This window comes from Cryptomeria japonica, chromosome 6 (genome assembly GCF_030272615.1).
Source record: "Cryptomeria japonica chromosome 6, Sugi_1.0, whole genome shotgun sequence".
Lineage (NCBI taxonomy): Eukaryota > Viridiplantae > Streptophyta > Pinopsida > Cupressales > Cupressaceae > Cryptomeria > Cryptomeria japonica.
Window position 1 is genome coordinate 188,442,345 of NC_081410.1, and position 25,751 is coordinate 188,468,095.

Below are 25,751 nucleotides of genomic sequence, written 5' to 3' on the forward strand. Positions count from 1 at the left end.
AAGGACTAAGAAAACACTAATAAGCAAGGACATGATGACACAAACGACCAACGAGAAGACACACAATGCGAAAACACACAATGACATGAAAACAACTTTGGGGTTTTGGGATCCCGAGGTTCCGAAGGTCAAAAGGAGAATGACCTCGAAACTTTTGGAGTTTTGAAACTCTGAAGAAGGAACAAACAAAATGAAGAGAGAACCCAGGATTTCGGATTTCCGGGATCCCAAGGCTCCAAGAAGCAAATACAAGACTTCGGGACTCTAGGGTTCCATAGTTCCAAAATCAAAGAGAAACCAATGAAGGGACACTTCAGAATTCTGAAATTTGGAAGTCCTGAAGCATCAAAGTGGAAAACAATGAAGACTTCAGGGTTTCAAAATCTTGAAACTCCGAAGTCAAACAAAGCAAAAGAAACAAAAGGAACAAAATGCACTTCGAGATCCCGAGAACACGGGGTTCTGAAGTGCAAAAGAAAAGAAAACAGGATGAAGACAAAATGAAGAAGAAGGGGGGGGGCAACTCGGGAAGCAAAAAGTTGGGGTGTGTTATGCAGGGCATAACAAGTCTTATAGACAATAGGGATCAAAACAAATTCACATGTTATTTCCATGAGTTAGATATCAAATATGTGGGCACAAAGATCACCTTTATAGTACAAAAGTGACCCAAGTGGGCACATAGTAATTGAGTTTATAGGTCAAAATTTTCCCAAATATTAGTCTCACATCCAACATCAAGTTCCAAGTAGCAACTAGTTGCTTAATCAAAATCATCTCTTCTCCAACAATATCATGGTACAGAATTAAATATATATTGAATTTTATTAAAAAAATTTATTTTATTGATTACATATTTTCGACTTATTTATCTAGGTTGATTTTTGAATTAATTATTAATTGGTGTGTTAGTTTAGTTGAATAGAAATAAATTATTTTAGTTGTTTTCAATGCAAAACCTTTATTTTTAGTATATTTGTAGTGGAAAATAAATAACCTTTGACAAATAAACAAATTGAGTAAAAGTAAATAAGACTTTAGATGTATGAATTTGGTTGACTTAATTATAATAAGCTCATTGGAACTATATGTGGAATATGATAAAATTAAAATGAGGGTTTAGGGTTGCATTCCTTGAAATTGACATAAAATAAACATTGATTGATGACACACAATGATGGTTCAACAATTGAGAATTTGATACTAAAATCTATATTTTAGAGAATAGATGACTAAAATGAAAGACTTTGATTGTTTTAAATATAATGACAACACCAATCTTGTCTATGGATGTAATTTGTCTAAATGTGGACGATCATGTCTTTTGTAGAATTGGGTCTTTTCTACCTATAATACTCTTTCAATTGATCTAATATATGAGGTAAGGAAAATAATGGTGATGTGATGCAACTCAAGGGTGGGGGGTTTTATCAAACCACACATCCATGCAGTAAAAAACATACAACATTCTTATGCAACTCAAAATGCTAAGAGGAAAACATAAAATCAGCAAGACAAAGCTCATGAATTCAATTAAAAAACACATTTTAATGTGCAAAATGCATTACAAATATGTTAAAAAATGAAAGACAGCCTCATGGGAATTTCATACAACCTAATATATTCTCCCAACCTGATAAAAATCAGTCCCCAAACAGTACATGAGAAGCAAAAACTTCTACCAAAAACTATCTCTCAAAATTATGTCTTCTGCTCTTCACTAGCTCTTCAAACTTCAAACCTCTCAAGAAACATTTAAAATCTGAAATCTTATATGATAACCACTAACATATAATATGAAATTAGTCACATTTGAAAATGAAGATTACATCCAAAACAACAAACCTCAAATCTAGAAATTAAAACTCCAACTCAAAACTACAACTTGCACAATTATCTCACATCTTCAACCTGCAAACTATAAACTCCAACTACAACTTATTACCTTCATACACCTGAAACAAACTTAAAATATGTTATTCATTTCTATTCAATATTTTTCTAAGGCTTCATCCTTCCATTTTATTCTTTCGTTCATCTTCCTTCATCCTTTAGAGTCCTCGAATGAGCTATTTTTCATTTTTTTTCACCTCAGCAATGATATCAATAATTTAAAATTAATTCAAGTCCATCTTGGACGTGGAATTTGATGCTTATAGACTATTCTAATAAATACATCTTCCCCAAATTTAAAAATAAAATAAAACATTCATTTGCATTTACAATCATAACTCATTTTTGACGCCTAGGCAGTCTTGGGAAGAATCTACATTTAATTTTCAAATGTTTCACCATTTCAAACATCCAAAATGATCAAAATATATCTAAAATAATTTTCTACTCACTTGCATACATTCATTCATGGGTAAAATCTAAATCTTGGGTCATCGTTGCAATAAAAGACAACATGTCAAGCGTCTTCATTAAGTGTTCTTCCATAACTCCCGCTAATAGTCATAAATAATTTTCAAATTCAAAATTTATACCCCATCAATTTCCAAATTCTCATACCAATATTTTTTGAAAATAAAATATTTTTTTTTTATGATATTTCATGTGGTAACCATAACTGACAATAAAATTAGTTATTGAATAGTAAAATTTATTAATTGGACTTGCAAAACAACTTATTGAAATAAAAAACGTAAACATTAGAAAAAATTATTTTGGCGATTCAATATTTGCATACACCCCTAGAAGCTCTTGCATCATGATGCTAAGGAGCATAAAGGGGATATCTATGCAAATATTGGAGTTTAGGACTTCCTTATGCTTTAGTGAATCCTTGAGTCTAAACTAATAGTAAAACTAAAATAGATAATCACGTGACAATGCATATTGATGTAGGTTGTTCAATAGACATCACTTGCTTAAATTTTGAGAGACCAGTATACTAATAGAGGATGATTGATGATTGATTACCTACAAAAGAGAAATGTTATTGACATTTTTTTGTGAAATCTATCTAATGGTTTTGTGATAATTTGATCATGTGCAAATATCCTAGAATGGCTCTTCTAAATGCATGACCTTAGACACATAATTTTGATTTTTTTTATGAGTAACAATTAAATTACAAGAATGTTAGAATTGGAATGAAGAAATTCAAATTTTGAAAGTTTGGGTTGAGTCCATGCCAACAATCTTATCTAGGAACATAATTATGATTAGAATCTTTCCTAAGGTGAATAAACTCTCAAGTAATATTTATTTATTTGTTGAGGTAGGTGTTTTTATTAGATATCGGTTTTGATATGGATGTCAAGTTATTTTAAAGAAGAGAATGAAGTTTATTTTAATATAAAATAGTACTAAAGGAAAACTCAAGTAGAAGAATGTTGATGAATCATAATATCAAGTAGATGAGTAAAATAAGACATTAACTTGTACGAGTATTCAAGCACAACTCCAAAAATGAAAAGATATATGTAAAACAAAACTTTAAGATAGTCATGTGGACAAAACAACTTATGCATAAGTGGCATTGGAAAGAGGCTCTTCGTGGCCTTGGTTTGCATGATATTGTGATTGTTGATTCTATTAGACAAGTTGTTTAAAGACAAATTTGGAAGTTCAGATGTTATGATGTGTTCTCAAACAATTTTTTTCATGAAACTAGTATCTCAATGCTTTACTCTAATGTAGCTTTTCAAGGTGCTTTTTTGTAGTCACAACTTCCATATTTGACCAAGAGAAATGCTTCAGCTATGGCTCAACTTCAGCAACTCCAAGAGCAAGTAAATCAGCTTCAAAACAACTGCCATATGCACTTTTGCAAAGTATTTTGTCACGTTTTTGCCTTTTAATCAGCTTTAGATCAGTAGATCAACTGTTTTGGGTACCTTTGTAAAGTATTTTGTCATGGCGTTGTCTTGTAATGTTAATCTTTGGGTCTTTGTAACTAGATCTAGCTTGAGACGTTTATGTTGTATTGGGTTATGTAATCCTCTTCCAACTACAACAACTTGTTGTAGCTAGTATTATTTGTGATTTGGCTTTGATTCAATAAAAAAACTTATGACCATGAACAAAAAGTATATATAAAAATAGAAAATAAAATATAAAATGATAGTGTTGATAACTTGAGCTACAAGAGTAGCTTACATCATTAAAGAAGATTGAACAAATAGAATATATTATTTTCTCTTTGACTTTGAGATTATTAGAAACATAATGATCCTACATAGAATATCTAACTCACAAGATATCTTAGAAATCACATCATTAATTATAAATATTTTTTTCTTCATCAAAATTTAAAACAACTTAAAAAGAAAAAGAGATAACGCACCCCATTAATGATTTGCACCCAATATTTCATGCAATTGTACACATTATTATAACCATTGACATAAATTTCAATTACCATTTTTTGTACTTTTTAATTTATATTTTAGATCATCCACTCTATGTACCTAATGTATGTGGACATTGTGTCATTTTTTTTGTTTGCTTTCAAATATTTTAAGTCCCTTCAAAGAATGTATTGCAAGAGGACGAGTCTAAAAGCCACGGGGTCTTCAAATTGGAGGGACTCGTGAATCGTGGAAAACGTGTAAGGCAGAGATTCATTCCTCAGATCTTGGAGTGCCCGTGCCTGACAACATGTGACAGAAGATCTGAGCCTCTTTAGGCAATTCAAATTTGATTCGAAATTTGGAAATATATTTTTTAAGGGTTTGGTAGGATTCGAACTGCAGTACCTACCACTCATGGGTCACAGTGATGATTCATATTACTTAATATAGCTTTGGTTGAGGTTAGTTTTAGGTAGTTTATTTTAGATATAATTTATGGAATTAGTTATAATACAATATTTATAAAAGATGGGTATTAAAAAGTTTTAAAATTTTATGTGAGAAAATGTTCATGATAAAGATAAAAATTCAAAAGTCAAAGTGTCAAAATAATATAAAAAATTAAGCAGTTAGGAGAGAGGATCTAGTAGTTGTGCACCTTAATTTCACGCTTCTCAAAATTTTACATGGAAATTTCAAATCACTCCCTTTTTTTAACAATAACTTACTTGGCAAGTCCCTTGCTTATAAGTAAGGTTTAAGGGCTACATCATCAAATATGATACCATGTCAACATGTTTTTTGTCAAGGTGTCCAAAACAACCCAAAAAAAAGGTGAAACCAATAGTCGTGCAAAAGGGCCCCCCATACTTGTACAACTAATGTGGCATCGCATTATTGGTTGTTTTTTACAACTAAGGGTACATTTCATTCAATTATGGGTAGTCATCAACAACTATAACAATTTTAAACCCAAGATGAGATACAGAATAACGGTTACACTAATACGTCTAGAGATGCTGAAGATGCTATTCTTATGAGATATCATGATATTATAGCTAAAGAGGAAACCTACTGGAAACAAAGATCAAGAAATGTTTAGTTGAAGGAAGGGGATAGGAATACTAAATACTTCCATATGTCCACCTTAAGACATAAGGCCATTAACAGAATTGTTCAGATTAAAGTGAATGGCAGATGTGTTGAAGAAGAGGATTCCATGAGCAGGGCTGCTATGGACTTTTTCTCCAATTTACTTGCTAAGGATCAGAATTTGGATATATAGGGCCAAAGGGACCTCCTGGACAGTATACCTACCATTTTAGGGGATGATTAGAATGCTCACCTGACTGCCATCCCTTCCCATGATAAAATTCTGATAGCAGTCAACTCCTTTGAGGGTAACAAGGCCCGAGGTCCGAATGGCTTTCCCATGTTCTTCTTTCAAATGTACTGGCATATTATTGGAGACGATGTGTCCAGAGTTGTGAAAGAGTTTTTTGGTGCTAGAAATTTTTTGAAAGAAGTTAATGGTACTTTTATTGCTCTTATCCCCATAAAGATGGGGGTTGATTCCATGGATCTCTTTAGACCTATTAGTCTATGCAACTCTCTTTATAAGATAATCTCCAAGGTTCTTACCTCTAGAATTCTAAAGTTGCTCCCCTTCGTCATTTCGCCTCAACAAAGTGGTTTTGTCCCAGGTAGACAAATTTTGGATTCAATCATCTCTGTCCATGAAAATATCCACTCTTTGTCTTTCTCTAAAAAAGAAGGTTTTTTTTTTAAGCTTGACCTCTCTAAAGCCTACGATAGAGTGGATTGGGATTTTATGATGGATGTTCTCTCTGCATTTGGCTTCAGCTCTAGAAGTGTTAGCCTTATCAGACAACTTGTCTCTTCGGCTTCTTCCTCTGTTTTAATGAATGGATCTCCTTCTCCTTTCTTTAAAGCTTCTCGAGGTCTCAGGTAGGGGGATCCTCTATCCCCAGTTATCTTTATCATTATGGCGGAGTGTCTAGGGAGATGTATTGGAAAGCTGGTTGAGAAAAGGGAGTTTTGTGGTTTGAATCCTTCTTCCACGGATCAAATATGTTCCCATCAGCAGTTTGTTGATGACTATAATAATGGGGAAAGCTACAGTGAAGGATTCTAGAAGTTTAAAAAAGGCTTTGGATAGCTATGGAGATGCCCTTGGTCAACTTATAAACTGGTCTAAAAGCTTTGTTTATTTTATCAACACCCTGAAGAGAAGGAGGATTAAAATGAGTAATATTCTGGGTTGTCAAATTGGTAGTCTTCCTGCTTCTTACTTGGGGCTCCCCTTATGCCATGATCCTCCTGATACTTTTTGGGGAGCCTTGGTGGATAAATTCCACAAGAAGCTGTCTGGCTGGAAGGGTGCTCTTCTTAGCCAAGCAGGTAAGGTTCAATTGCTGAAATCCACTCTACAAAGTATCCCTCTCTATGCCATCAGTCTCTTTAGGATTCCTGCTAAGTATGCGGAGGCCATTGAAAAGATTCAGAGAACTTTTTTATGGACAGGGGTTGAGGAGAAGAAGAGAATGAATTAGATTGCATGGGAAAAGGTTTGCAAGCCTATAAATAAAGGAGGTTTGGGCCTTAGAAGAATAAGAGACATAAATGAGTTCCTTGTGGCCAAGCAAATTTGGAGAGGATATAAAAATCAAGGAGAGTGGAAAATGATATGGGATACCAAATATAAAAGTCAATGTCAGACACTTCAAAGCTTCCTTAAAGTGGAGAATATCCCAATTGGATCCAATATTTGGAAAAATGTTTCTAGAACAAGAGACTTAATTGTCAAAGGTGCAAAATGGAAATTGGGGAAGGGAATCTTATCCAGTTCTGGGATGACCCTTGGCTTCTGGATATCCCTTTGAATGAAAACCCTGAGTGGAACAGATTTCAAAACCAATGCAAGGAAATATTTGGAACCAAGGTGGATGATTACTGGGAAGATGGACAATGGAAGGATTTATCTCAGGTGGATCAGTCTTTGGGTAGTTTGAATAAAGTCATGAACTCTATGGTGAGGGTTGAAGAAGAAGACCATTTAATTTGAAAACTCACAGCTAGTGGTACTTTTACAGTGGCATCTCTGTATCATCAATAGTTCTACAACATGGAAAGCCCATGCTGGGCTAAAGCATGGGTGAAAGGCCTCACCCCTAAGATAAACATTTTCTTCTGGACAACCCTTCAAGATAAAATTCTTACTACTGAGAATATCAGAAAAAGAGGTATTAGTATGCCTAGTTTTTGTATTCTTTGTAAGCAGAATGAGGAGACCATAAATCATATGCTCTTTCATTGCCCTTTCTCTGCTGATGTCTGGGGAAGCTATCTGGATCACTTCAAAGTTAGTTGGGGTTTCCCTAAGTCGATTCAAGAGATTTTCAATTCATGGCATCACCCTTCAAGAAATAAATCCACAACCTTATTATGGAAAATTTCCTTATGTCACATGTGTTGGGGTATATGGAAAGAGAGAAATGATAGAGTTTTAAGAGAAAAGATTACTAAGGCTAAAATTGTGTTTGAAAAAATAAAAAGAAGTATAGTGGAAAATATGAATATCATAGGAGGCATTGATAATCCTCAAGATAAGGATGATCAATTTATCTACAAAAAGTGGAGATTAAAGGGTCAAGAGCGCTTTCACATCAACCCTAGAGAGGGTGTGATATGGATCAGTCTGCCCAAAGGATGGATGAAAATCAATTTTGATGGGGCCTCAAAGGGTAACCTAGGAGTTGTAGGATGTGGAGTGGTCCTTAGGGATGAATGGGGAATTTGCAAAATCATAAAAAGTATTCCCATAGGAAATCAGACTAATCATGTTGCGGAAGCTATGGCGGCTTACCATGGGATGATCCTCACCAAGGAAGCTAAATGCACTAAAGTTTGGTGTGAAGGAGACTCATTAAACATAATCAATTGTTTAAATATGAAATTCTCGCTTTCTTGGTCAATTAGTAATGCTATTAAAGCAACTAGGAAAATCAGTGAAGAATTTGAAATGTGTGTTTTTACACGTGTATAGGGAGGCCAATTCCTGCGCTGATTTGGCTACCAACCTGGCTTGCCAATCGGGAGACATCATTACTAGTTATGGTGAAAGTGAGATTGCAAGTGAAATGAAATCCCTTCTTAATCTGGACCGGAGCCAGACTAGACAATGTGGTACTTTTAATCATTATTTCTAATGCCCCTTCTGCCTTTTTTGATGCAAGGTTATTTCGAAGATAATGAGCATTTATATAGGTGTCTTATCATAATTATTTGGCACGGATTCTAGGCGTTCTTACAAAGTACCCACAAAAACTAGAGGAGAGGTTATCAAGCTAAGAGAAGGAACTACAAGGAAAGTGCTGGAAAAATGGGAGGTAACAAGAAAATATTCGAATCTACTTCATGCTCTGACTGGAGAAAGAACAATGAAGTCTGGGATATCCTTCAGCAGGGGGTCTGAATGTTTTCATGGAGCAGATAAGTGGGAAAGACCCCACAATTACTAGCTATTTCATCAAGAACTGGAAAAATGGAAAAATCCTTATCGGGTCCCAGATGATGAATGTTGATGAGGAGGTCATTGCCGAGGCCACAGGGATGACTATTGAGGGAATGAAATTTTACAGAGACCGTAGCATATCAGATAAAGAAGTAGAAAAGTTTCCTCTCACGGATGAAGAGAGGAGAAAGATGATTAAAATCGACAACTCCTACCATGCTCCGAAGAGGATTTGCAGGCCATGGAGGTTTGTTTTATTTGCTTCTATTGCCTACATTACTTTAGATGGCAGCTTTACCAGAGCCTATGGGCATCACTTTGTTTTGCTCAACCATTTCCGTCATGGGGAAAAGGTGAGCCTACCCTATTACCTAGCATGCTCAATGGACCATACTATAAAGGAGGTTCAAAAGGATCCTAAAGGTGACCATGCCCTCCACTAGGGGCTTATGGTCCTGGTTTATAAAATGCTTAAGGGGAAGTGCATTAAAAAGCCTATTAAAGGCAAAAATGCAAGAGATGAGACAACAGAGAGTGAAGCTAGCAGATTTAACTTTGAATCAGAGACCGAGGGAGAATTAGAAGAGACTAGCAAAAAAGGGAGGAATAGGGCCAAGAGGAGAAGGATTATAGTGGAATCAAAAATGTCAAATTCTGAAACCGAATCCTTTGACAAAAAAATGTTAAAAAGAAGAAAGGGAAAGCAACTGGAAATCAGACTCAGAGGAAGAACACTAAAAAGGGTAACAATTTAGACATCAGCCACATTTTGGTTGACTCTAAGGAGGATGCTGAAGAAAACAAGAAGGAAGAGGGTCAGGATAAAGAAGGGGAGGTTAATCCGATGATGGGCAACTTTGAGGTTGTGAATACCACAAGTCTGCAAAAGGAGGATAAGGGGATAAAAGTGGCAGTGGTGATAATGATACTATTAAAGCTTTTTGTGAGATCATCGCTACCATGGCGAAGGATATCAACAGTTTGAAAACAGATACGAAGGCTATCACAAGAGTTACGGTTGGTGATAAGCCCCTAGCTGAACATGTTAAAGAATTGGTTGACGTTATGCACAATGCGGAAGCTATTGAATGTATGGTGGGAAAAATCATAGCAAGGAAAAAAAAGGTCAATGAGATGGGAGATAGCAAGGAAATGGAAAATAAAATGAATGACTTCGGCAGCAGAATTGACAGGTTGGAACTCAACGTCAAGAAGATTGCAGACCAAAATTTTCAAATCCTCAAATCGTCGGTGGACAATATGAACATCCTAATCAACAGGTTTGAGAACAATGCTAAGAAGGATGGTGATAAAGAGCAGCTGGACAAGAAGGGTCATGAAAGGAGGACCAGAGCTAACACAAAGATCAAGGGCGACATCAAAGGTCATGAGCTGGAGGAACTGAAGACCTTGGCGAACAACATGAAACAAATGGTTGTTCATGCTGAGGAAATTATGAAAAGTATTTAGGTCTCTATCTCTGTTTCTGTTGGAGTCCTTGGTTCTGTCTTTTTGTTGTCTCTGTACTTTCCTTTCGCTATCTGTTTCGGGTTTTTTATGATATGCTATGTAAGTTGATCCCTTTCGGTGGGATCATTTTGTCTTTTTGAAGTGATCGGGCACTTTTTTCTAGCAATTTTGTTCTCCTGGCTTGTACAAGGTTTGGGTACCTTTCAAATACCTACTTTTACTTAATCAAAACAATTTTAAACCCACAACTAGTGGTGGAATGTTGTTGGAAAATCAAACATTAAATCAACAAGCATGGGTATTAAGTCAACAACTACTATCACAACAATTGAAACGCATTCAACTACTAGGTCCTCTCCCCTAATATAATATTAGTAGAAGGGTCAAATGAGGATATTGGTCATTTATTTATTCACTGTCCTTTCTCAACTGCTTGTTTGGATTATGTTGGATCCAAAATCCACTGGTTTGCTCCCCTACCCAAAACTCTTTGGGACATGTTCTCAACTTGGCCAATGTTATACAAAAACCTCTTATTTCCAAGCATTTGGAGATTGCTACCCTCTACGATTATATGGAGTATATGGTGGGAAAGAAATACAAGGATATTTAGAAAGGAAACTTCACCACTTAGTAGTGTAATTGTGGGGATTGAAAAACTACTTTTTGAGGTTACAAATGCACATGTCTCCAAATCAAAGCATGTGGTAGCTGGATTCATAGATTGGGATGTTGCTCAATTGAAAGTCTGGCCCAAGCTCTCTCTGCCATTTAAAGGAAATATATTCAATGGAAACATGGAAAAGGTCAATAGAAATAAAGTAAAATGGATTCCACCAACATGATCTCATATAAAACTTAACTTTGATGGATCTTCCAAAGGAAATCCAGGGCCATCAAGTGTGATAGCATTACTCAAGGATCACATAGGTAGAATAATACAAGCAAGTTCAATCAAACTCACAGAAGGAACAAACAACCAAGCAAAAGTCCAAGCTTTATTTCATGGACTACAAATGGTCAAGGATCTCAAAATAAAACACTTGTTGATTGAAGGAGATTCATTGTTGATTATGTTGGCAAAATGGTCAACACTCCCCTCGGGATTCATGACAAGGGACTAACCACCTCCCGTGTGATCCATATCTCTACAGTTTGTATCGGGCATTGATAGATCGGTCTTTTGACACAACTATAGACTAGGCAAACAAATGGTATTAAAATGTTGGGTCATAGGTTTGAATCCCCTTGGGTAACGCTGAGGGGGAGATTATTGGCAAAATGGTCAGCGCTCCCCTTGGGATTCATGACAGGGGACTAACAGCCTCCCGTGTGATCCATATCTCTACAGTTTGTATCGGGCATTGATAGATCGATCTTTTGACACAACAACAAACTGGGCCAACAGATTATCAATGCTGTCAAGGAGCAAATTCAATGTAATTGGAAGATAGAATATGTTCTCAAGCAAGTTTGGAGAATGCTTCCATATTTTGAGACTTTTCAAATTAATCACATCTATAGGGAGGCAAATAAGGTAGCTAATGAATTGGCCAATCTAGCACATGCACAACAGGCAATGACAAATGTACTTTTCTATGATGACGTTACTATGCCCTGGCCTCTTCATCAAATTCTTTTAGATGATAAATTAATAGTTTAAGTTTTCAATGTTTGTTCATGATTATGTTGTGTTGCAGGGCTCGTAAATATGGTCGGTTGATCTTGATAATTTAGTTTCAACTTATGTCTTTAAAGAGAACTTACTAATGGTGCATATGAGTTTGACTTCTCGGTTCACTTGTCAACTAAGAGTTCTCTACTTTCTCTTTGACCAAATCAAATAGCCAATGGTTTGCTTTATAGTTGACGATGTCAATGACACACTCACCACTCCACGTGGTCCTTAATTCCCATCAATTTTCCTAGATGTGAGTTGACTTGGATGCCATTTATGATGTCATTATATTCAAAGCACTTTGGATGGGTTCCTTATTCAACAATTACTATGTGTCGTCTATTTAATATTAAGGTTTGCATAGTTCACATGTGTCATTCTTGCATGAATATTGATGATGGTGGCTGGCTAATTGCACTCCACATGCTGTTTTCATATTCTCCAAGCCCACTTGTACAAGTATGAAGTAAGGCTACATTAAATGGAAATGTCTGCCATAGTACTTTGCATGCCTCTTCACTACATGTTTATCTTAGATGACATGATTTCTGGGTGACATTAATCGCTTCGATCAGCTCTTCTGGATCGTCCATATCTGCTCATTATTGCCTTTTATGGATCCTTTCCAAGTTTTTTCTATAAATGAATTCATATACTTCAGTTCGTGTATTCAGTCTTGCCAGCTTTGCCAACACTTCCACTTTAGGTGCAAATTCAAAATTGATACAAGTGTTCTTTGTTTGGGTTGTTTGTTGGGTGTTTCGACTGCTCTGATTACTCTGACTTTTGGTCTGAGGAAGTGTTCTCCGAACACAGTATTCAAGCAACCTTTCATTTTTTGTGGGCGGTACTTATTAACAGTTTGGGTTATTTTGAATGCTTTGTTTGAAAAGGACTCTTGCTTTCTAGTATTTCAATCACATTTCTTAGTTGTTCTTGAGATATAATACTATCCGATGAATCTCAGGGTTACTATTGCTCCTAGGATGGGGGAACTACCATTTGATGAACCTCTAGATGATGGGGAATTGGGGAAGGTTTTTAGATTCTCATGCCCACAATGTCTTGATTCAGTGAAAACGGTTATCGGGGAAGGGATTCTCAAGCCTCGAGCACCAAAATTTCTTTTCCCTTCCCAATTGCTCTCAATTTTCATTTCCAATTATCTTGATGGTCTACAATCTTACAGTCTTTTCAAAGTCATAGTGGATGATGCTATTATTCTAGGGTTCCTTAAACATGGTGAACTTTTGCAATGTGTGCAAAATTACAATCTAGGTAATGGTACTGCTTATATTTTAGGGGTTTTTCTAAAAAGGGATCTCATGTAAATCGGCTAGCCCTTCTAATGATTCCTCCACTTCTTCCAATTGAGAGGCTCAAACTACATATCTAAAGCTATTTTTTTTATATTTTGTCAACTTGTTGGTCAACTGTTATATGTCAATACTTTATTGCATACATACATATATATGTATATATATACATATATATGTATATATATATCTACATATATATATATATATGTATGTATATATATATCTACATATATATATATGTATGTATATATATATATACATATATATATTGTAAAGCGGAAAAATCGAACCCTAGTCGTTCTCCCCTCCCCAACTCCGAGGAGGGAGAAGGGAGAGTCACTAGGGTTGATGGTTTTCACTTAGGAGAGACTTTACATTCAAAAGAGGGGTTGAAACCCACAAGATCCAATCCCACGCAATGCAAGATTGGATTCTATATGAGTTTCAAGGGTTGTGATAGCAAGGATACCTTCTTTTGTAAAGAATGTAGATGGAAAGATTGAACTAGGAATGCATAGAAAGTGAGAAAGATTCGCTTATAAACTGAGATAGGGATATGATATGAAGCTGCGGACCTGGAATTAGCAGTAAAATGTTGAGATGGCGCTGTCCTGCAAATTTGAGCAAAAGTTGACGGGACGATGGCGCCCGGCGTGCACACGGTCCTCCGAAAAATCCGCGAAACGAAGGGGGATCTGTTCGTCTCTGCACAAGGATTCCAGATCTTCAGTTTCAGCCGCGTACCTGCAACCTACACACAGAAAAGCGAAGACGATTGGGGGGTTAGGGATTAGGGGTTTGCCCTTAGGTCAAACCCCGGTTTTGGAATTAACCAAGAAATGAGAAATGTTGTAAATGTAATGTAAAACAAGTACTAGTACCTTGTTGTAAGGATGTTTGTATCCTTATGTACGAAGGTATAGATGTTGTTGTTTGTTGTATGTTGTATGTTGTAGCATGTAATGTGTTGTAAGTGATCTCCTCTTCAATGGTTGAATCCTTGTCTTGAATGCAACACTTAGACTTGAATGGAGACTTAGAATGATCAATTGCTTGAAGGAATGCTTGAATGCTTGAATGCTTGAGTATAGTTTCCACGCCTTTTCCATCATATCGAATGAAAGAGGAAAATGTATTTTATATACTTGTCAATTAGGGCTGATAGACTGATTTTCCCGACCTTAGGCCGACCAGGAAAGATAATTTTCCAATTTGCAAACAAAAAGGCTCGAAGTCCCATAGGAGACCGGGCCCAAAATAGGGCCAGGGACCAGGGCGCTGGGCGCCATGGTCCTGGGGGACCAAGGCACTGGGCGCCCTGGTCCTGAAGGACCAGGGCGCTGGGCGCTCTGATCCCACCTCCCGGGACAGCAGGGTGCAAGGAGGATCAGGCCAGGGTGCTGGAAAAATGCAGTTTTTGGTGTCATGAGCAAGTTTTGGGGTCTCCATTCAGGTTTAGTGTTGCGTCGCCATCGTGAAGACCCAAATGCGATCGAAATTGCAAGTGTCGCAATTTTAGGACGCTACATATATATATATACATATATATATATACATATATATATATATACATATATATATATACATATATATATATATGTATGCATGTATATATATATATCTACATATATATATGTATATATATATTTATATATATGTATATATATATACATATGTATATATATACATACATATATATATATATACATATGTATGTATATATATATATATGTATATATATACATATATATATATATACATATATATGTAGATATATATATACATGCATACATATATATATATATGTATATATATGTATATATATATAGATATATGTATATGTATATATATATATATATGTATAGATATATATATATATATATATGTATATATATATATATATATATATGTATAGATATATATATATATATATATATATGTATAGATATATATCTATACATATATATATATATATATATCTATACATATATATATATATCTATACATATATATATACATATATATATACATATACATACATATATATATACATATACATACATATATATATATATGTATGTATGTATGTATATGTATATATATATATACACATATACATACATATATATATATGTATGTATGTATGTATATATATATATACATATACATACATATATATATATATATATAGATATAGATATATATATATATATATATATATATATATATATATATATATATATATATATATATATATATATATGTATATGTATATATAATGTCATATGGTGCTCATTTTCTATTCATCTAAACACTTGGTGTAAAAGACCATTTGGTAAAAAATCTCTTCTCTTAAAGTTCTTCCTTTGCGAATTGCAGTATGTATCAAATCTCAGTTGCATTTTAAGTGTATGCAACATAGTTTAGGTTCTACCAGTACTATAATTTCTAGTCTTTTGCAATACTCTTTATTATTCATATAATTATGCGGCTAATGCCTTTCACTTAAAAAAAATATATATTAGTAGAAGGGGATCTTTATTATTAGTTTTTCTATAAATATCATTGAGGGTGGGATTATTATCAATTTACTCTTGTAATGCCCACCAAAATACCTTGGAGATTTTACCATAAACTAACCACAAATAGAGATAATTTAAAAAAAAAACATCCATTAATGCCACATAACTAACAAGCATATACTTAAGCATCATTAACTATCAACAATATTACATAGAATATTATTAACATAACCAAAACATCATATAATGCAAGCGGAATATACACATAACCATTAGCATCTTATTTCATAACCTCATGCAACATCCATTCTCTAGAGTATCTCAACATCACCACTAATAGCATCACCTACATAATTTCACATTTCCCCATTTAATCTCATATCCAGGTTCATTTTAAACACCAAATGAAATGTTCCTAACTCCCATCCAACATCATACCACTCACATATCATCTAGATAACTAATCATAAACTTAAATGAGAATTACAACAATAAGCTCCAATATTTCTTAATTAGGTTTCCATCTAAGGTTTTATATCACATATTTATCTCAAGAACTGAAATGTAACCAATTCACATAAACAACAAACCTTTCTCTAATCTAACATAGGAATCATAATCTATTATTATATAACAATGGAATCTCAATTACTCCATTACATAATGGTCAACCTCACTACATAGTACAAATAAAGAATGCATCTTTTTTCTTTACATGATCTATTTGTCACTCCCACATCATATCCTATTACGAATTTATATACAAATGCATGATATTACATGATACAAGAATACAAGATCATCTTCCACATATACATAACATCATGATACATTATTTTCTACTCCAATGACATAGAAATCAGCTCCAAAGAGTATCTACATAATGACGAATCAAAGAATCCATATCCACGCACGCTAGCATCCGATGAAGAACATCTCAATGAAAGAAGGAAGCAAACCACCCAACCATGTAGAACCAATAGGGAACCACATGCTAGGAGATGACATAAGCTTCCAATTCACACTTAAGACCTAGGCTGACACCTAACGACCAAAGGATACAACCAGACATCATAAGACTCTAACGAGTATACAACATCCAAATCACATCACAAGGCTAAATCAAAACAATGAAACTTCTAGAGGCATAGTCAACAAAGCAAGGGATATGGATAATGGACTCATGTACGTAAAGAGTGTCATCACATGCTATCCTCACATAGAAGGGGCTAATCCACACCCTGATAGACATGTGGAACCATCTCAACCTTGAAGCCATTCAAGGGAGATCGATTTACCACTCCAACAATCTTCCCAAGATCATCTTGAGTATCCCTCAAGGGCTATGAGGTGGGGCCACAAAACCAATTATTATCTTGTTTAGTGAATTCCTAGATACCCAAACCCACTAATAAATTTTTAAGATGATAACTTGTAATTTCAAGAAAACTCTTCATGTGGTTCCATAGGTCTAGACCCCCTCCTAGAAATCTAATGCTCAAGACCTTGGTCCTACACATGCAACAACTCACTCTCCCAACCATGGACCATAACCATAGGGTAAAATAGAGACAAAAGGACATCACAATAACAACATGAGGGATCAACATGGAATGCATCCAAAAATCATTACACATCTGATGCAGTTGAATCACAAATGACAACCATCATTATACAGCCAAGAGCCACTTATAAAAAATCAGGCAGTAAGATCACAATGCCAAAATGCAACAACAAAGTAAGTTACAAGAATGACAATACACATAAATAGGGGAAAAACATGAGTCCAATGACATTGCATGATTCTCTATAGAAAGGCACAACATAACCTCTCGTTGGAGCTACAATTAACCATCCTCGACAACAAGGATTCACTCAGCTTGTCAGAGCAATTATACAAAACCTCAACAGACAAGTGCAAAACTTCTAACCAGAGCCCAAAATGATTCAAACATTTAAAAAATGGATAGAATAGTGTCCCAAAACCCCAAACACATCAATACCAAGCCTTTGAAGTTAAAACCGATCAAAAAAGTCAACTGAGAAACTCAAAAACTGACCCAAAAACTTACTGATACCAATATAGCGCTTTTGTCAATACTCTGGTTCTATTGTAGCCTAGAGTAGTGATTTTGTTCTATGAAATGGTGCTATTGTTCTCTATTTTAGTGCTTTTGTACCGGAGTGTATAATTCATGAAAATAGAAACATACAAGATGCAAACTTGCCCAGAATTAAGCACAAACCCTAAAAAGGCATAAATATTACCCAAAAGACTAGATAATCCAACATAAAACTAAAATAAAGCTCTGATTAAGTCATCAAGTCCAAATTCACAAAGATCTCAACATCAACCAGCGAAATCACACACATAGCAAGGCGTAGAGACACTCAAACTTCAAACCAATCAACCAAAGGATTAAATAGCACAATAAGGCCCTGAAATAGGATTCCCAAGGACAATATAAACCTCTACAACAAAAATCTAATACACAATTCATTCACAAAAAGATCATTGCAATGCAAACATAAATTTACCAATACCCATTCCTAGCAATGCACAAAACAAGATTCCCAATATGAAATGTAACCTTTCCCAATCATTTTCTTTCAATCATGCTAGTGATAAACAACTAATACATTTACAAAATTATCCCCAAGACAATGTTTTGCATACACTGGAAATCAAACTTTCCTAAAGACAAACTAAGAATAGGGCAACCAAATACTGACTTGGAAAAGTAATGGCAAGCAATCTATTTAAGAAAAGTTCCAAATCCAGCAAGCTCCCAAATGCAATCCTAAAATCTAAATCCAAAGCATGAATCCTTCAAAGAAGTTATGACAAAAACGGAAAACCAACCTCTGTGAATGTAGAGGAAGTCCAAATATATTGAAAATTCAAACTCAAAACTATAATAAAAGCTCACCAATAAAAATAATCCAAAAACTATATAATATACCTACCCAAACATAAATTCAAGGTATATAATAAATAAATATATTATTTACCTACCTCCCACCATTCGGCCAATAAAATAAAAGGGTAGGTAGATAATATCACAATAGAATAACCAAGAAGAAAGACGATTAATAAAATAATAATCAAATCCCAAAGTTAAATAATATCCACAGGTAATAATGTTATTTATTCATCCAATAAAATAATAAGTCTTGATCATAAATTAAATGACAATTATTAATAAATAGATAATAACAATAATAAATCCAAAAAGGGCACAATTAAATAAATAAATAAAATAACATTAATCCCCAATAAATAAATATCAATAAAAACTCAATTAATAAATAAATAAATAGAAAGTTAGTTAAAAAATAAATAAATAATATGAAATTGATTAAACAATAATCGAATAATTAATAAACAATAGATGAAATAAATAAATAATCAAACTATAATAATACTTTACAAATCAACATTACTAAATAATACAATATACACTCACATCACCTCAAGCAACCCATCAAAAGGGTCAAACACCAATACAAGACACTAACCACCAACTTGCATCATGGCAAAATTGACAATGTATACATCCTACGCCTTGAGTGTGTGAGGGAAACTATGTCATGTCCAACAACTTGCCATTGGGATATGACACGCTGAAACCTATGAGACCAATTGGAGTTGATGTTCGGTACCTACATATAGAGGGGGGGAAATGAACCTCTTCGACAAGCGGATAACAACCTCTCAAAGATTCACTAACCGACCTATCCACTCAAGAAGTAGTTTCTGTGTATGTCCTCTAATATCTCTCTGCACAAGGACGCGCGTGCGGATTGTGGACAATAGCACACGTGCTATCGTCTTGTACAAATACAATGCAAAGTTTGCACAGAAGGGCACAATATAATAGATATGTGTTTTAGATTAGTTTAAATACGATAAATGTATATAAAAGAAGGTAAAATGATTATATAAATGGAATGAGAGCCACAAAGGAAAGGAAGAAGGTAATCTCACAACCGGTCCACGATATGAAGCCTCCAGCCAAATGAATATTCTCTAATGCAATCTACACACAAGATAGAAAGGAAAAATGTTTTGGGCTACTTGGGGACTTGCCTCAGTCAAATCCTTGTTTTGATGTTTCCACCTCCACAGACAACCAGATAGATTCATAGAATAAAAGATAAATGCAAGACAAGATAAATGATAAATGATAGAAGAGGGATGTGATAAATCCTAAGATGCTCAAAGATAGGATAAATAGATAGATATTACCAAAGAGGCTTGAAAAAACCTAGAGAGTTGCGAGAGATTATTGTGAGAGATTGAGAGTGTTGTATCAAACTAGGAATTTTTGTAGCAAGAGAAAGAATAAGAGTGTAAAGCGGAAAATCGAACCCTAGGTGTTCCCCCCACTCCAAGGAGAGAGAAAGGAGGTCACTAGGGTTGATGGTTTTCACTTAGGAAAGACTTTACATTCAAAGGAGGGGTAGAAACTCACAAGATCCAATCCCACATAATGCAAGTTTGAATTCTAGATGAGTTTCAAGGGTTGAGACAACAAGGATACCCTCCTTTTTAAAGAATGTAGATAGAAGGATTGAACTAGGAGTGTATGTGAAAGTAAGAAAGATTAGTCTGTAGACAGAAATAGGGACACAGGATGAAGCTGCGGACCTGAAATTAGCAGTAAAATGTCGAGACGATGCTATCCTACAAATTTGAGTGAAAGTTGACGGGACGATGGCGCTCGGAGTGCACACGGTCCTTCGAAAAATCCGTGAAATGAAGGGGGATCTGTTCATCTCTACACAAGGATTCCAGATCTTCAATTACAATCGCGTACCTGCAACCTACACACAGAAAAGAGAGGACGATTGGGGGGTTAGGGATTAGGGGTTTGCCTTCAGGTCAAACCCCAGTTTTGGAATTAACCAAGAAATGAGAATGTTGTAAATGTAAATGTTTGTAATGTAATCAAGTACTGATACCTTGTTGTAAGAATGTTTGTATTCTTATATGTGAAGGTGTAATGATGTTGTATGTTATATGTTGTAGATGATCTCCTCTTCAATGGTTGAATCCTTGTCTTGAATGCAACACCTAGCCTTGAATGGAGACCTAGAATGCTCAATTGCTTGAAGGAATGCTTGAATGTTTGAATGTTTGCTTATCGCTTCCGCCTCTTGCACACATAAGTTTTTCTCTTTTCCACCCTTTTCTGGGAGGGGAAATGTAGTTTATATACTTGTCAATTAGGGTTAGGAGACTGATTTTTCTGACCTTAGGCCGACCTAGGAGCATTATTTTCCAAATTGCAAACTTGAAGACCCGATGCCCAACAAGAGACCGGGCCCAAAATAGGGCCAGGGACCAGGGCGCTGAGCACCATGGTCCCACCTCTCGGGACAACAGGGTGCAAGGAGGATCAGGCCAAGGTGCAAAAAAGATGCAGTTTTGATGTCGTAAACAGGTTTCAAGGTCTCCATTCAGGTTCAATGTTGCACCGCCATCGTGAAGACCCAAATGTAGTTGAAATTGCAAGTGTCGCAATTTTAGGATGCTACATTTAGCCCCCACTTTAGCGAGAGTATAAGCGTACGCCCATACTTCCGGTAAAGTACAAGGAAACAACATTGAAAGACTTTTCACCACGTCAAGGAGGCAAGATACACCAAGACCCCAGTGGACTAAGGATCTTACGACTTCAATTGACAAAGTAAAAGGGAAGATTAGGAGGGAGAACCATGACTGTCAGTAGTAAGGTTCCCTCACTATGAGTCATGCAAAAAATACCAAAATTTTTTAAGGCAAAGCTAAGTTCGCCAAGAAATTTTTAGGAATCTTGAAGAGATATGGACGGAGTGTATGCCCCCTATGTTAAAGCAATCGCACACGCCTCATCGGGGGTGATTGCTTTAAGGTAGTGATACACATAAGAAATGAGAAGGGAAAGGAGCATGTTATCACAAGGATTTAGCCCCCAAGTGTGAGATAAGCCCAAGGATAATAGACACAAAACACAAAGCATGAGGTGACTTCACTTTCCTTGGGGTCAGTATGTTGTATGATAATTCATGTATATCATATGTATGTATGCATAATTGTTCTTCATTCCCCAATCAAGGAAAGTCACCTAGAAGAAGGGAACACATGTGTCTTTTCAGTTAACATGAGAGAGACCAAAAGAGATCTCAATGCTTTGCATCATCCTCAAGTAGACAACACTAAGGACAACAAATAGAAGAATGGGAATAACACATAGTAGAAGTAACAAAAGAGATCAAGAGAGGAGGAGAGAGTCTGCTATGCTAATGAAACTAGTCTAGCATGTCATCCACCCCCCGATCTTGCTGATCAATATTTTGGGAAGGCAGGAAATATGCTAGAGGAGGAACATCCAACATAGCAGATGGAGCTATCACAAGATCCAAATAAGGGCTATGTTCATGTTCCAAGCCACGTTGTTCTTGTCCAGGAGCTAGGATAAGTGCTTTAGAAAATTCATTAGATAAATGGTTATCAACATCAACATATTCATATTCACTATCAGAATGAAGAGGAGTAACATTTTCATCATGAATAACATTTTCATCTATATCATCAAGATTTATAGAAATAGGATCTTTAACTCGCACAGGATCAAAACCATCATGCATCTTATGTTTAGGAGATTTTGGCTCAATTTTCGGCTGAGGAGAAAATTGAATAATACTAGCTGAAGGTGTTTTTGGGGATTGCAAAGTTTGAGAGGCAGTTGCACAAGCTCTAAGATGACGCTTTCGTCAGCGTTCATGTGCAAAATGATTTCGTCTAGTCTTAGTAGGAAGTTGAGAAGATTGAGGAGGAGGAATGTTCTCATCCTTATCACTTGGGTGTTTAGGTTGTGGTCTCTTAGGTTGGACAATAGGAGAAGAGGAAGGTCTCTTCTCTTTATAAGAGGAAGGAGGAGGAACTGCTCGATATAAAGGAGGAATATCTGGTTTAGGAAGGAGACCAAGTCCATCATGACGAGGAGGTATAGGTCTACCTTTAGAAAGTTTATTAGACATAAACATAGTCACATCCATAGTGGTGGGTTGGGAATCTTCTTGAGGAAAGACATTAGTTTTATCTTTCAAAGGAAGAACTTCCTTCTCAAGAATGATAGGAGTATCAAGTTTGGGTGTTCTAGGTTCACTTAGAGATAGGATCATATCTTTTTTCCACTTTTGATAAGATTTGAAAAGATGATCACTTCGCGGTGGAAGAGATTGGAATTGTTTAGGCCAAAAATAATCAATAAGAACACTAGAAGTTCTTTTAGTTGGTTTAAAGAGACTATGATTGAGAGTAACAACTTCACCATTATGGGGAAATTTCAAACACTTGTGAATAGGAGAAGCAATAGCTTTCATGGAAGATAGCCAAGGATAGCCTAGCTTCACACGAAATTGTTCGGATGATGGAATAATAGCAAAGTTCACATCAAGGGATTTGTTATGGACTTCAATAGGTAATGTAATAGAACCAATTGTAGGAGAAGAAAATGCATCAAATAGTTTCACAACCACATTTGTTTTGTCATAGATCACTTGATTCAATTGCAAAGTAAAAAGAAATTCTTCAATAATGACATTAACCATGCAAGAAGAATCAATAAGCACTCCACGACAAGGTGTATTCTTAACTTTTGCAACTATATATAAAGGACCATCAGGTGCCCTGATAGTTTCACTGGAATCAAATGTGATGGAAGGCTCTTTAAGGATTTTCTGCTATTCTACAAAGTTAATCACATTCGGAGTCATAGACACAAGACCATCAGGTGAGAAAGAGGAATCATTAGTCTCAATCACATTAGAGGTATGAGAAGGCAATGGATCAGTAAAAATCTTAAGATTTTGGTTAGGAAGAGCTACAGATGTGTTGCCTTTATCATTCACACCTGAAATAGAGATAGTATTATTATCAATCAAATCTTGAATTTTACCCTTTAAAGCAAAACATTTTTCAGTATCATGCCCAGGTTGATCATGAAATTGACAAAAATATTTGTTATCAAAATAGGGTGACTTCACCTTTGCAGGATCTATTTGCTTTATAGGAGGGAGAGTAAGCACATTTTGTTCCAATAACTTATTCATAATACTATGCAATGATTCATTCAAAGGAGTAAACTCTCTTTCTTTCTTGAAAAATTTAGAAATAGGAGGCACACCTGATGCTGCATTCACATTGTTGTTGGTGATGTTTTCATTGAACTTAATGAACCCTCTGTTCGGTTTAAACTTCCCAAATGGTTGTTGACTACTATCACCCTTATCACTCGGAGCCATAGGATTTGCTTGTTCCATTTGGCTCACAGTCAGTTGATAATTGTGAAGAGTTGCGCACAACTATTGGAAAGAAGTAAACTCAGAAAACAGAAGTTTGTCTCTAATATCTTTTTGTAAATTAGAAATAAAGATCCTTTGAATATCATTGTTAGGTATTGGAAAAGAAATTTGAGCACACAAATGCTTATATCTACCAATGAAATCAGTCACTTTCTCTTTAACACCTTGTTTACAATGCATTAAATCAATCAAAGTAACTTTAGGACCTATATTGTTTTGAAATTGTTGAATAAAAGCATTTGCAAGTTGTTGGAAAGAAGTAATAGAATAGGAAGGCAACGAGCAATACCATTGTAGAGCCCCTATCTCTTAATGTTCTAGTAAACAGTTTTGCAAGCAACCTTTGGTCATGAGCAAAATCGGTACATATTGTTTGAAAGGTCTTAACATGTGTTAGAGGATCACCCTTACCATTATAAAGCTCCAACTACAGGATTTCAACATGCTTAGGGGGGATAGCTTGAACAATGTCAAGAAAAAGTGGGCTCGCAACATCAAATGTGGGCATACTAAACTTAGATTGATTCATAGAGGAAATTTGTTGCTGTAAAGAAGAGACAGTTTGTGCAAGATTGTTAATGGTCGCTTCAGTCAAAGAGTTCATATTAGACATGTTAGATTGTGATGGAGGTATTATGTTATTGAAAGAAGGTATTGATTGAGAGTAAGGTGGTGGGACACTATGATAGTTAGTCATAGGAGATGATTGGAAAGAAGGAACACTACAAGGAGGAATGGAATGGTTAAATGAATTGCCCCCTTGCGTCATGTTCATTTGTGGAGATGTAATAGGAACACTCATTGAAGGAATGAATGAAGAAGTCGGATTGAGTGAAGGAAGAGGGTTGATTGAAGAAGAAGGATCGGCCCCATGACTGGTGATCATAGGTAGAATGTTTTGTATTGAAGTAGTCATTATGTTTGATGTAAACGTAGGTATACTAACAATAGAAGTTGTTAAAGGAATAGAATGATTGACATGAGTAGGAGGTTGTGTAGAACCTAAAGTTTCGGCACAACTCTTCATAGGCATCACATTCAAATCCATGATGTGTGCAATACTACGCAAAATATCAATTCCATTCTTATCACTTTGAACCATACATTTTAGACCCTCAATTAATGAAAGAGCTTGACTATCGGGGTATTCTTGAGACATCCATTGCTGAAAATCATCAAATTGGTTATTCAATTTCGAAAGTTGTTCTACAGAAACCTCATGGAGAGCTTCTTCATCATTAAGAGGATTAGAGGAATTACTCGTGTCTTCGTTAAAAAGGCCATTCAAATTAGGTTCCATCTCCTCGGTAATTAAACCTTGGAAAGACTTAATTCTAAGGCTCCGTCTAACGGGAATAATGTAAGTAGGGCTTATTGTTGTAAAACTCATGCACTAGAGAGAGAGAGAATATTTTGAATTTTGAAAAATAAAGTTGGCAAAATTGAACAATGAGATAATGATTATCGAATTTGAACTTTGTGAAAGAAGAGGGAAACACAACTTCCAAGAAAGGTAGGCACAATTGAAAATTAGGGCCAAGGGGGTAGCACTTAATTTTAATTGTTATCTTGAAAATT